Genomic DNA, 13,239 nt, shown 5'->3' with positions numbered 1-13,239 from the left:
CCCCAGTCATGTTCTGTACTTTCAGAATTCATCAATATCAGCCCCGCTGTTTTTCTCATCTCTCAGCCTCCAAGTCCCACCGCGCTGCTGGCCTGCCACGTACCCTTCGCACACACTGGTTTTCTCACTTTGGAAAACTCATTCGATGACAGTGACTTTGTAAAATACTTGTGAGTTGTAGGGATGAGAAGCCGTCTTTGAGCCAAGTAATATTGCAGCATATGGATTTTCTAATGTTTCTCTGAGCTAGTTACGTTACTGTCGAGGAAAGGAGCGTCGTTCCTTGTAGGGCACTGAAAAGGGCTGCTTCTATGCTAGGAGAAAAGAAGTTGTGAAAAAAACTTTAAATAAGGTTTCTCACACAAACCTACAAAACAGCTGTCCTCAGCCTGTCATTAACTTTAGCATATTTTGGTATTTTTACTTAATACTGCCTTTCCCTTATGTTGCTGACCATCTGACTTCGTCTCAGCATCTCTTTGTGATCCTGGAGGTTGCAGCGCTCGGCACAATCTGCTCCAGCCTCGCCCCTCGGCAGCCCTCTGTGCTTACAGCCGTGCATGCACACTCGATCCTGTTGCCTTTTGTCTAAATTTTGTGGGGAAGCAGGATTACAGGAGTGAAAATTAATACAAAATGTTTTAAATACAAAACTCGTTATTCACGCACCCTTTTAAAACCGCGTTGTCCCAGGAAGATACCACCTGGGGCTGCCTTAAGCTGGCCGGCAGACCTGTGAGAGGTAAGGTGAACGTCCTGACTGCACAGCTGGAAATGGGATTTCTTTTCTGTGGAGGTGCTTCTGAACAAGGCTGTTTCTTCTGCAGAGTGTGCACTTCTTTCAGAGAAAGTCTGGAAGCTTTCAGAGCCCCTCAAGCTGCGGTAGGTTTGTTTCCTGGGAGATCTCTTTCCATTGTGCCCCGAGCAGGATCCAGGTGATCGTTCCTCCTCCCGCTCACACCCTGCAGTGAATGTCTGCAGGGCTTCGCTCGCGAGTAGATCGCTGCTGGCGGTGTCCACATGTTCCTCACCCTGAGGATGCCAGCCTTTCTGCCCTGGTGCACCTCTAAGCCATCGCTTTGGGGATCTAGAGGTACGGTTAACAATGAGGTTATTGAGAAGATAACCTCCGTGTCCCCCAGTGGTACTAGTTTATAACCAGGTTGCCTAGAAAAGGGCTGATGTAGAAACCTCCAAATTCCTGGTAAGGAGCCATTGAGAATCCTTGAATTTGGCAAATGAGTTAATGAACAAGAAGACGGGCAGTTGGCAGGTGGTGCGCAGCATCCTTTTTGCCTTGTGCTGGTTGAATTTTCTTGGAGAAAAATACAAGCCTGCAAATGTTCTAGAAAGGTACAGTGTGTATGAAGTCCCTGCAGTGATCCCAGCTCTTACAGCTGTTCAGATGGGTGCTGAGGCCTGTAGTGTTTCCAGTCTTTGGTACCAGGTAAGGTAACATGCCGTGGTTTGTGAGGGTAACGAAGACTTTTTAATGAGACCTCAATATATCACTCTCTTAAATCTGGGACAGGAGTGACGAGAAAACTAATTTTAAATGCAATTTATAAAAGTGTGTAGAGATTAGTGGATTGTAAAGAAAGATTTTGCTCTCTGTAGAGCCGGGTTTGTTTCTCGTTCTTTGTAGAGCGCTTAGCCCAGTGCTGCCCCAGATCTCGTCTGTGACTTCTGCAAGAATACATGCACAGAGTGGGAGTAGCTAGGGTTTCTTTTATATTCTTTTCTTTTCATTTTTGATTTGTTTTATTTTACTTTTAATTGAAGACGTCAGGCATGTTTCTGAGGATGTCAGTCCTGACCAAGCCGAGATGAATACTTCAGGAACTGTGTAAAGCTCTGAAGAACAAGGCAGCGCGGTAAACCCGCTTGTTTGGCACCATCAGCTCTGGTGATTTCCAAAAAGGTGGTTTACTGAAATGGTGTCGTTTCTGCACCTGAGATACATGTGTACAGTACCCTGTGACATGTCACAGCTGACGTTGGGGATTTTCTATTCCAGTGGCTTGCAGCCGTTTGTGCTCCGTGTGTGTCTGAACCAGCACCAGAATTTCACAGCTGGGTATCTGGCTGTGGGCTGTTCAGTGGGTGTGCAAGGAGATGCCTTAGCCTGCTCCTGTTTTACAGGGGATGAATGCTGTGGACTTCTTTGGAAAAATGAAGAGCACTGTTGAACTCTGCCAACCTGTAGGCTCTTTTCAATAGCCAAGAGTTTGAAGCTTTCACGGGTAGGGGAGTGTTTCAGCAGATATGAAGCTGAAATTCTGCCCCCTTTTTTTTTTTTTTGGTGTGGACATTTCATTGGGATTGAGCTTTAGATACTCACCTAGATGCTCCAACACCTGGCTTCTGGCTCTCAGTCTTAGGAGTCATTGCATTACTTAGATGTAATGGAAAATGTTACCTTGAGGTTCGGATGTTAGCTGTGTGCTGACGCAGCAGCCCCTTTCCTACCCAGCGCTCCGATAATCTGCAGCACTTCGACATCAGTCGTGTTGCTCACCATGTGTAGCAGCGGGGGCACAGGCTGCCCGTTGTGCCAGGGTAACGATGGGGCAGAAACAGGGTTTCAGACAGTGTGGAACTATCACCAGCACAGGCCTCGACAGGAGACAAACGTTCCGTGCAGCACACCAAGCGGCCACCGGGCTGTAATAATATTTTGGTCCAAACAGTTCTGGTCTGGCATTGAATCAACAACCTACATTTCGTTTTCAATTCACATAACTCGTTTCCCTTATTATTGCCGCATGAATCAAATGTTTTTTGCCTTGGGAAGCTTTTGGCAAGGTATCCCCTTGTTGCATATGGTCCTTTCCCTCCCTCCCTCTTGGTTAGAGCTGTTTCCCTTCCACAGGCTAGCTCCCAGCGTGAGGCTCCCTGGGAATCTTCAAGAATTGGGACAATCACTTAATTGCCACATTGGCTTCCATTTGAGTTTGCCAATTAAATGAGTTCAATTAAACCAGAATGGATACTGTATTTTTGGCAGTAAGTATTAATTTGTAGCAATCGTTTAATTTTTGTTGGTGATGCTATAGAAGCAATTGTTTCCAGTTATGTTTGCTCTGGTTTACAGTGTGTACGGTCCTGCAGTACAGTGTTGATCTGGGAGAAAAATAATTTCTAAATTTCTGTTTTAAAATTCTGTGTATGCAGCATTTAGCGGGAAAAAAAAAAAAAGGGAATGATATAAAATTTGCTAAGGCTGGCTCAGTAAAGTTTACCGATCACCGTGTCCACCAGTTTGAATGCACCCTGCTTTTGCACGTCTGTTTATTTCAAAGTTAATCCAATGCGCGTCAGTAAATAGAGTCTTGCTAAGTGAAACGTTTGGGCCGTGTGTTTATACACTACCACCTGTACTTCCTCTTAGTCATGGAGGATACTGGCAACGAAGAAGACCAAGGGGGCACTGGGGTGTACTAGCTAATTTTTCGAATGCTCCCAGCAGCCCTCTGCCAAATTGCATACGTGTAGGGAGGGATCAAATGCATTAATGCATGGTAAGCACTTACGTCTGGGTTTACCAAGGCACCGGAGAGCCCCAGCACCCCTATTAATTATTCCCAGTGCACACAGCCGTGCTCGGTGGCATGTGTGGTATCAATAGTGGCTGTGTGGCAGTGGAGGCCAGCTTTGCTTGGTCTGTGAGTGACTGGCCTGAATTTCCTGGGTTTTAGGTAATTGAATTTCAGTTTCAGATGGTTTCACATCCCCATATCTTTTATAATTATCACCAGTTTTCAGTTGGATCAGGCTCGGCCGGCTTGCCTGCTGGTGGCAGCGTGCTGGTGATGCTCTGCTAGTTGCTGTGGTGACGCCGATGTAATTAGTCCTGCAATCAGCGTGTGCATCCCCCATTTCGGTGCTGGGAGGAAGCACGGGGTGAGCTTTGAAGGCTGGGTTATGCTGTCATGACCCTCCGCCTCTTTTCCTCCCACCCAATTCCAAAGATGATTTCTTTTTACACATTTTGTTGTTGCAATGTAAGAAATGCCACATTTGTTTGAAATGTACTTATTTAGGGGGATAAAACTTGTAATTTATTTACCTGTCAATCACTTTTCCCTGTTCTTTTTTTTTTTTTTTCTGCTCTAAAATGAGATGGAACATGCAGGAAGGGAAAGGAGTTTCTTATTTATACTTGTGTTTTTTTTAAGTCAGTATTCGTTGCTTCTCAATTACCACAACGTGAAAAAAGAGGGACCAGGTTTGAGCTGCTGTCAGCAGATCGCTCGGCAGCCCCACTCCGTTCCCCAGCCCCGGCTTAGCTCCAGGAGAGTGACAAAAACCTGTCAGCACATAGCTGCTCTTGCTAAAGGCTGTGGGCAACCCTACAATTCAGCCTTCTTCGCTGATGAATTACTCCCTGAAAATTGGTAATCTTTAGCCTGATTTTTGAACTCATTCCTTGCTTTCTTCGCTTTCAGGTCATTGCAAGAAGGTTTGTGATAGATGCTGCAGGCCTTGCTTTTTCCATTGAGTGTGGCTTTAAAGATTTTCTCACCCTAGAAGTGAGTGTGTCTCGGTCAGTTAATTTTCCTCAGCTGGTGTTGTGGGATCCAGAAGCTTGTGGCTGTGACCGGGTTGTATGAGGATGTGCGGCCTCCCAGCAGCCGGCACCAGGGCTGGCTTGTGTAGCTGCAGACTGAAATTCACCGTGGTTCTGGATAGCAGCAGCAAGTTATCAACTCCAGGGCGTCCTTTTGGGACTGGATGTGGTGCTCAGTGGGCTCAAAGAGTCCCAAGGCCTCTCTTTGGAGGCGGCTCCCTGCCAGGCTGCAGGGGTCTGCCTCGGGACAGTTGTGGTCAGCGAGTTTCTGGGCTGAAGTGCTGGGAAGGGGATCACTGCGATAATCTTGTTTAAAAATAATCCCCCTCCAAGAAGTTTAGTTTTCCTCTTTCTTTTTAGTCCATATTGTTTGGGGTTGTAACAACTAAAATAGTTGCTGCAGTGCGAGGAAGAGGGAGAGAGTAGCCAGGGGCTGAAGGACTGGGGCTGGAGTTTAAAAATGTGGCTTTGCCTCTTCAAGCCAGGCTACCACGAAACTCTGCCCTCGGTGGCGGTGCTCCTGGTGCGCCTTCTCCTCTGGGCAGTGTGAAAGAGGGGGAGCTTTCGGGCCTGCGTGTTCTTGATTCGCTCTGCGGCTTGTGCTGCCAGCAAATAGCTTCAGCTTGAAAGCATCTGAAGTTTCTCTTTGGCGTGGTTTCAGAACCCAGAATGTTAACTGTAGCTTCTTGCTTTGTGGCACAACCTTTTTCCCGGTATTTGTGTGTGGTGAAGGGGCTGCCATCGGTTCCCCAGGCTGAAGGGCAGCGGTGTGCTCCAGCTGTGTGCTCCTGTAGGGATGTCTGCCAGCTTCGTCACGCTTCTTGTCTCTGGGCATGTGTTCCTATACCTGCCTCTTCTTTTTTTCTTAAGCATTGATCCTTAGGGAAGAAATCCCTCCTTTTTGGCTAATAATTTGACGAATGCAGTCTGACATCCTTGGGGGCGAGGATTCTCACCAGCACCTCCTGTTGACATGAGCAGGACGTCGCTGTTGACCTTCTCGGCTTTCCCGACCAGAAGCACGTGCAGCCCTCTCATAGGTGATGCCGCGTCCCGGTCTGACCTCCCCGAGTGACACGGGGCCTTGCTGGAGCCCACTGTCACCTGGGGTCTGCCAGCATCGTCCCTCGGCACCCTCACCCCCCTGGAGAAGTGGCCACAGCAGGGCCAACTTCCCTGGTGGCACTCGAGCACGGCTGATGAATGGACTTGTGCTCTGCTGCCCAGAAGTTGGTGGCTGGCTTAGGGGATAAATGGCACACTACAAATAGACCCATTCCTCACGTTACTGTGTTATTAGAAGGGTTTGCAGAATGAACATATCGTATACCAGTCGTGTGTTTTATGCTGTTGGAACCAGCTCTTCGTGTAAACTGAGCCCAGGTTGGCTTGGTTTACAAGCATAAACATAAATTCACGTTAACTCTATGGACCCGGTGATATACTGGGTTTAAGCGTCAGGCTGCTGTTTCTTCTGCCTTCCCAGTCTTTCTCCCACTGCAGTGGGAAAGTTCTTTGGTTCCTAAGCCGATTTATACCTATAGCATACGTAGTGTTGTTATTTGCACAATCACTGAATATGGTAAGGGGACTTAACCAGAGTGGCATTTGCTAGTTTCAGCCTTACTTAATCTCTGTAGTTTTTTTGTGCTATGAGAAATTGCATTCTGGCATAACAACGCAAAGCCCCATTGGTCCTTGTGTAACTAAGCCATGATTAGGATCCTTCCTCCCCCTGTGAAACAATAGACTGCAGAAATTGTGCATCAAGCGGGGTGAGGGATTTGGGGGTTGTTTTTTCTTTTAGCCAACAAGGAACTGGAATCAAAGTATTGTGCTCGTTGGATGTTCTGTTTTCTCTGGCTTTCTTCTAAAATTTATTTTGTAAGCTGTACAGAAGGACTCTAACCCTGGCTGCCTTTCCCACGCATATTGTATGTGGGATTTTTGTTCTTAAAGAAAGTACATTCCTTAGCCAGCGTACCATTATGTGGGGCTCTGTACTGTACCACTGCAGCTCCCCGGGCTGAAACCTTTGTGAATGGTAATAAGGGGCTCACTGCTGCTCGCTATAGTGTCAAGGCCAAACTTACAGCTCGCAGGTAGTTATCATGCTAATGCTGTCCTCAGTGGCTAACCATTCATTTTTGCTTGGTGCATCCATTTTTGCTTGGTGCATGCCATTTTCTGAAACAAACAGTAGCTATGAAAGAAAACACCAGTGTAGGGCTGCTTTGCTGGCAGTAACTGCCCTTTGGGTGCACATCATTCATCCGCAGAGTCCGTGCCCATCCATGCATCTTTTTAAGGCCCACTTAGGAAATCCTGGCGTGACATAAAATCTGCCTGCTTTGCAGAGGTGAGTTTTGTTCACAGTGGCAATAGTCCTGCCCAGGGAGGTTGGTGCTGCTGCCAAGTCGCTTACTTGGTGTCTTGGATTCCGTTTTCCAAATGAGCTGTTTTACATGTGAGCTGGGGATGGTTGGACCCACGTATCTGTGAGCTAGCAAACTTTATGTGGAAAAAAACAGTAGATGAATGGTTAAGAATTTGTGCTTTGTTCAATCCAGGCTGATCCTTTAAACTATGGTAAGTGGATGCCCTGGACTAACTCCACTGTAACGCTAAAGCTCAGGAATGAGAGGTTTCCCTTAATTTGCCAGCTCATGGCAAAGCTTAAAAGTTTTTTCTTATTTTTTTCCCTTTGGAAGGAAAATGTTGGGAGCAGAAAAAACACATCCTGTGTGGTCTTGTGAAAGAGAATAATTCACTGTTAACCGTGCCATGCAATGAGTGCTGGCTAGAACAATTCAGCATTGACAGGGAATGTGGAAAATGGAATTAAATGTCCTAAACTCAAAAAATGATACACATTAAAGTATCTTCTTGATTGAATGCAGCTTTCTTACATGTGGGATTCAGAATGTGCCCAGCCGGTATTCAGAGTTTCCCTACTGGTAACACTTGTCATTCCTTCACTGGCTTTCCTCTATCACGTTCCTCCTTTGCCAGGAGATTGTAAAGGCACCTCTAGCAGGGTAACTGTTTCTCCACACACTACAGTCCCCAAGCAGAGAGCTAAATTAAAATCTCTGTGCTACCTCTAATTAGCCCAGCAGCTCTGGCCTTGAGCTATGCCTTCACAGAAGCCAGTCCTGCAGCTCCCCTCCGGCACGGCAGAAAGGGTTTTTCATTTATCCTTGCAGCCAGAATATAGAAACTTGCACTAGGTGAGGAGCTAAGTGATGATGTGAATTAAAAAATAAAAACAAATATATATATATATATATATGTAAAATGTAAAAATGTCAACTTTCTCATTCTGAAAGCCACCCTTGTGCCCTTTTGTTGGCACTCAGGTTGCTGCCATCCATCCCAGCACGCTGGGCCCAGTTTGTGATGCTGTGCGAGGACACAGGTGGGTACGTGCCCCCCTTGGCTATGAGAGCGGGGGCTGCCCTTGGTTTTCAGCTGTGTACAGGCCACGGGCGGTTATTAAATGTGCGGGTGCTGCACTCTGTTGATCAGACTGCGAATAGCATGGATGCTAATTCTTAAGGGCAGCTGTGTAGTGTCTGGAGGGTATTTCTTGAATATTTTTTGCTTCTTCAGTAAAACTGCTTCAGTATAACAGGCAGATATTTTTGTTTAAGATGAGATTGTCAGACCTGTGCGCACAAACCAGGTGCTTATTCACTTTAAATGTGTCCAAATATCTTAAGCAGTTCTGGAAGACTTGGCTGCAGTGTGTTAAAGCTGCTTCCAGACACAAACGTCCTGCATGAAATCACTTAGGGAGCTCTGTACCTGCATCCACTAAATGAATCATCAGAGAACTTTTTTATGAGAGCTTGGCAAATACTTATATTTTCATCATACTGCCACTGTCCCTCTGACATTTTCTGATGAATGTTGTATCTTCATCAATTGCTGTACATTTCTTCCATCCAAAAAAGCGACCCAGTTACAGGCTTCCTGGGCTCAGGTACATTTTAATCCTTTTAGGGATAATGCTCAGGCAGATGAAAGCTGTAGAATTGGGACTTTTCATTTGGATTTATTTCTAACAGCTCGGACATGGGGATTTCAGGTATAGTGAAAGTATTTTGCCTTTGCTGTGTTGATTTATTTGCTGTGCAGAACCAAGATTGTTGTTATTTCTGGCTAGTCCTGTGTGGAGGCCGGAGCTGGACTCTGACCCTGGTGGGTCCCTTCCTATTTGGGATATTGTGTGCTTTGATAATCCTGTAAGTAAGGAAACTTTCTCTCCTTGGAGTGTGTTAGTGGCTGCGGAGGCCGAGACGAACCAACTTCCTTCTTCCATCCTGCTCCGGGCTCACTCTTGAACAGTGATCGGTAAGGGCAGGGCAGCGCTCGCGGAGCCATTGTCCTTTAACCTCCTCGTGACAGGAGATGTGCGTGGGACAGCTTCTTTTTAATGCTGCAGAGTAAGCTCTGCAGAAGAGCCGATGTCTGAGTGCAGCTAGCCAGTGCCCGAGGCTGAGAACAGCCGGAGATGTCCCGGGGGTCAGCAGCCCTGCCAGGCACCGAGCGGGACCCGGGAGGCCTCCGTCGTGCACGGGGAGCACCCCCCTGCTCCCCACTGAGCGGTGGCTTCCTGGAGGAACCTCTCTGCTTCCTGCTGTTCTTCGGTGGCGTGAAGCTCCTACACAGCTTGTCTTCCTGGAAAGCTCCGGTGATGGCTTTTTGGTTTGGGTTGGTTTTAGAAAGAAAATCAAGGGGAAATGGGAATGATGTAAAGGAAAGACTGTCATGGAAACCAGGCAGCGTTTTGAATCCGCTCTGCCATTTTTAGCAACAAGGCCGTGCGCGAAGGAATCCAGAACAATCTGGTCTCCTTAGCTGGTTTGGATGAGAAACTAATGATAGGAAGACACATAGATGTTCCTGCCTGCCTAATATTTATTCTTACTTTGTGTTAACCTTGGCTACGAGCAAGTTTCCCCCCTCAGAAATCCCACTTGGATCCCAAAACCTGGCTTAGGCCTCGAGTTGTACCGGTCGCTGCGTGTGGTGCATCCTCAGGGCAGTGCCAGGTGTCTGGGGTCTGCAGTGCCTGCAGGAGGGCTCCCACTCCCTGCCCTGGGGTCGCCCAGCCCCGCAGCCCACCCGGCGTGGCTCTGCTTGGAAGAGGTCTGCTCTCGTGTCCTCCTGTTGTAGGATCACGGCCTGGGGCTGCCCTCCAAACTCTGCGCAGAGCTATCGAGGATACAGGTGCATGGTTATTGAAGCATGTTGTCCGTGCCAGGCTGGGTTCAGTGGTTCTGTGAAATTAAAAGCAAAGCTCTTTGAAAACCGAGATAAAGGGGGGACATGAGAGAGAGGCAGGTGGGGAGGGGGGGGTTGTGGAAATCATAGTGCTGTGGAAAACCATTTTACCAGTTACACAGGATCCTTGGAGCTTAGTGAGATCCCACCCTTTCTTCTCTTCTTGTGCCTCCCAGTGCAGGTCTGAGGCAATGGGGTTTGCTTAGGTTCAGTGTTTCCCCCTGTTTCTACCAAGGTAGAACCTGTCGCATCTTGTTTGATGGACTGCTTTCTTCATTTTTTTTGTGTGTATTCAAATTGTGCTACGTTTCTGGAAGTGAGGGAAAAGGGTTGACATGCTTTCTGATAAATTCAGTCAGACTTTTAGGAGAAAATCCCTTCATGTTATGCTGTGCAGTTGTCAGATACAAATTATTTGTGACTTAAAGTTTTGTGCTAGAGAGCGCAAAGCTGAAGTTTTCCAAATCATGCCTATAAAATACCAAAAGTTTCAAACTTGGATGCCTACAGCTTGTCACCCTGGTTTGTGACAGCTCTCGCATTCCCAGGAAGTTTAACAGGATTGAAACTGCCCCGAGTGCCGCAGGTGCTTCGGGGACCCTCCTGCAATCAAACAGCCGGGCTGACCTGAAACTGAACCGGCCGTCCATCAGAAGGGTGGGACGGACAGAGAGATGTCCTCCCGAAATTGCTTAAACACGTTAGTGATGCCTGCTTGCCTCAGAGTTGATCTTGGTGTCTGTTACAAAATACTGAAGATCTCAAGTGTTGTCCCAGGTGTTACTGAAGTGGTGCAGCCCTTGAGCAAGCCTGCGGTAGGAGAATATCTGGGCTCGGGGAAGCTGGTGGAGTGTGGTGGGGCTGAGAAGGCTTCGAGCGTAAGAGGACTGTGAATGGAGTCAACAGGCTGCGTTCTGGATCACGTCCTAATTTGTTTACCAAGTTAGGACCAAAGCAGATTGATTGATGCAGCAGTGACATTAAGCTGTGAAAATTGGACTGAATAATTTGCATGAACAGATTTACTCTGCAATTACTAGGTTTCCACAGAAGAGTGGTGCATGGAAAATAAGGAAGTGAGAAACAACTGATGATGTTAGCTAGCTAATTTTCAGATGTAAGTAATTCAGCTGTTTCAAAATGATTTAAAAAGTTAAACGACTGTGACACAAAACACAAAAGACGACAAATCTCATTTTGGAGTGTTTTGTTTGTATTTTGAGAGAAAGGTAATCTAGGGTGACGTTTTGCATGCCAGGTTTCGGATTGAAACAAGTACAAACTAATGGTGAATAAAGCGTGCTTTTCTGTAGCTCTGTATCTGGGGTTTGGATGGGAAGTAGCTCCCTTTCATTTTGGAGCAATATGGTTTGTAAAATCGCACTAAATTTCTTTCTTCATTATCTAATCACCAAGTTTTTTCCGGTGTTCGCACCTCATACTAAAGATTTTGGCTTACACAAGATCACCGTTCTGCCTGTTTTCCTCAGCTGTGAGTTCTGGGAGATGATGTTCCGCAGCCGAGTCCTGAGAGCTCAAACCTAATTGGAAAAGCACCCGCAGTTAATGAGTGTACCGCATCTCATTGTAGTCCATGTCAATGGACGTGTGCTGCTGGAAAGGGGAGAGGCAGATATCTCCTTCCAGCAGGATCGGACATAACTCAATCGGGAAGGAGAGGATAATACAGCTTTTTAAAAGAAATGCTGGCATTTAAGTCTCCCGGAGGTGTGAGTTTTGCCTACGCTGCTTTGAGTCAGATCCAGGGTAGTCTCTGCCCACTGCTGCAAACTGGCTTGCAGCCCACGTTTTTCTGTCAGATTTGTTTAACCATTTTTATATCTCACCAGCTTCTACTGCTGATGGAGAAGAAGAATTATTCTTCTTCCTACAAAAATTCTGTTCCTTAGAAAATTAAGGCAAGCGCATCCAGCTTTGCCAAAAAGCAGCTTACAGGAATGGCACATTGATTATTGTAATTACTTATTTTCTTATGTAAAGGACCTGTAAGGTTTATTAAATTGGTGATCCTCTTAATGCTGAAATTCACAATGAGACTCTCAAGTGTCCTATTACACACTGAAGTAATTGTGTGCTTAATAACAGCCAGTCAGCCCAGGAAGGGTTTATTTAAGGATGTAAATATTGTCCTTGTTTTCCTTCAGTGCGTGGGTGTGCATGTTCTGTACAGCTGTGGGACAGCGGAGCTGAAGCATGGCATCTCTTCAGGGCTGCAACAGGCACAAGTGGGAGAGCAAGCATCCTCACCTCGAACTTGTCTGAGATGTCAGAAGGGGACAGCGTGGCCAGCACTGCTGCAGCATCACTTTTCTGAGGAATTTGGCTCAGAAGGGAGAACTTGTGCTCTACTCAAGTCCTGCCAGTGGTGCTGGCTAACGAATGCAGGTGTCTGCAGTGCATGCCTACACCTGAGCCAGGGCCACCCTGGATTCCCTCTGTCAAGGCAGTAGATACTCCTGCAGCTCCTAGTTGCTTTTTCCTAATCTAGGAAAAGAAAAAAAATCTATTCCTGACCCAACGTGCCTGCGTATCTCTAGTGATTATAAAGGTAGCCTTGGGAAGATAGACAGTTGTAGCTGTGCTCCTCATACATGTTTGAAGTTAAATGAGATGAATCGCTCCCTCCAGCTCTGTTAGTTAATGAATATGGGAATGGTTTTGACTTACTTCAGCTCTTTGTGATGTGGTGAAGCACATGTAAATTTGACCCAGGTCAAGCTAAAAGGAGAGCTTCAGGGAGGGCAATAAGAGCTTCTCCCATTGTTCGCCCTGTACGAGGGCAGCTGGCCTGAACTGTGCTTGTCTGACTAACGTCTGGGGGGCGAGGACCGAGTTGTGCCCATAGCTGACACTGCGGCATGCAGCTAGCTGCGTTGTGCTGCCCAACAGCCTGCCCCCGATCGTCTCTGTTCACAGATCCTTTGGTGGGAGGCATTGGCACTGATCTTCTCGATCAGAGAAGTCTGATCACTCCTGGCATTAGAAAATGAGATCCTGTAATACCTACTTGTTCTGGGCCTCCAAGAGAGGGAATTCTGAAGTGACTCTCTTCTTCTTGCTTGAGCATTCATTATTCTGGACAGTATGACTGTTTCGCACTGCATTGTATAAAGCAGAAAAACAGCTTTCTGTGATCTGTCCTGTGCTCGTTCAGCTGGTCGCATCCATGCCACTAATGAGCCAACATCAAGGACCGTATTTTTCTCCTCTTGCGCTGTGAAGCCTGTGCTGATCTCCTGGTTTGATCACTGGTTCCCTTCATGAAAACCTTGCCCCAAACCCCTTATTCCCTAGAGCTTCGGGCCTGCAGCAGCTCAGCGAGAGGAGCGTGTGGTGCTCCTGTTCCACATGGGGTGCTG

The 13,239-nt window shown here is 46.9% G+C and overlaps 1 protein-coding gene across 7 annotated transcripts in view; it reads left to right on the top strand.

Annotated features, from left to right (window-relative positions):
- Positions 1–13,239, top strand: part of ARHGAP32 (Rho GTPase activating protein 32) — a 255,589-nt gene that overhangs the window by 106,206 nt on the left and 136,144 nt on the right. The gene's annotated exons all lie outside the window — the stretch shown is intronic.

This window comes from Oxyura jamaicensis, chromosome 24 (assembly GCF_011077185.1).
Source record: "Oxyura jamaicensis isolate SHBP4307 breed ruddy duck chromosome 24, BPBGC_Ojam_1.0, whole genome shotgun sequence".
Classification (NCBI taxonomy): Eukaryota; Metazoa; Chordata; class Aves; order Anseriformes; family Anatidae; genus Oxyura; species Oxyura jamaicensis.
This window is presented reverse-complemented; position numbering and strand designations above follow the sequence as displayed.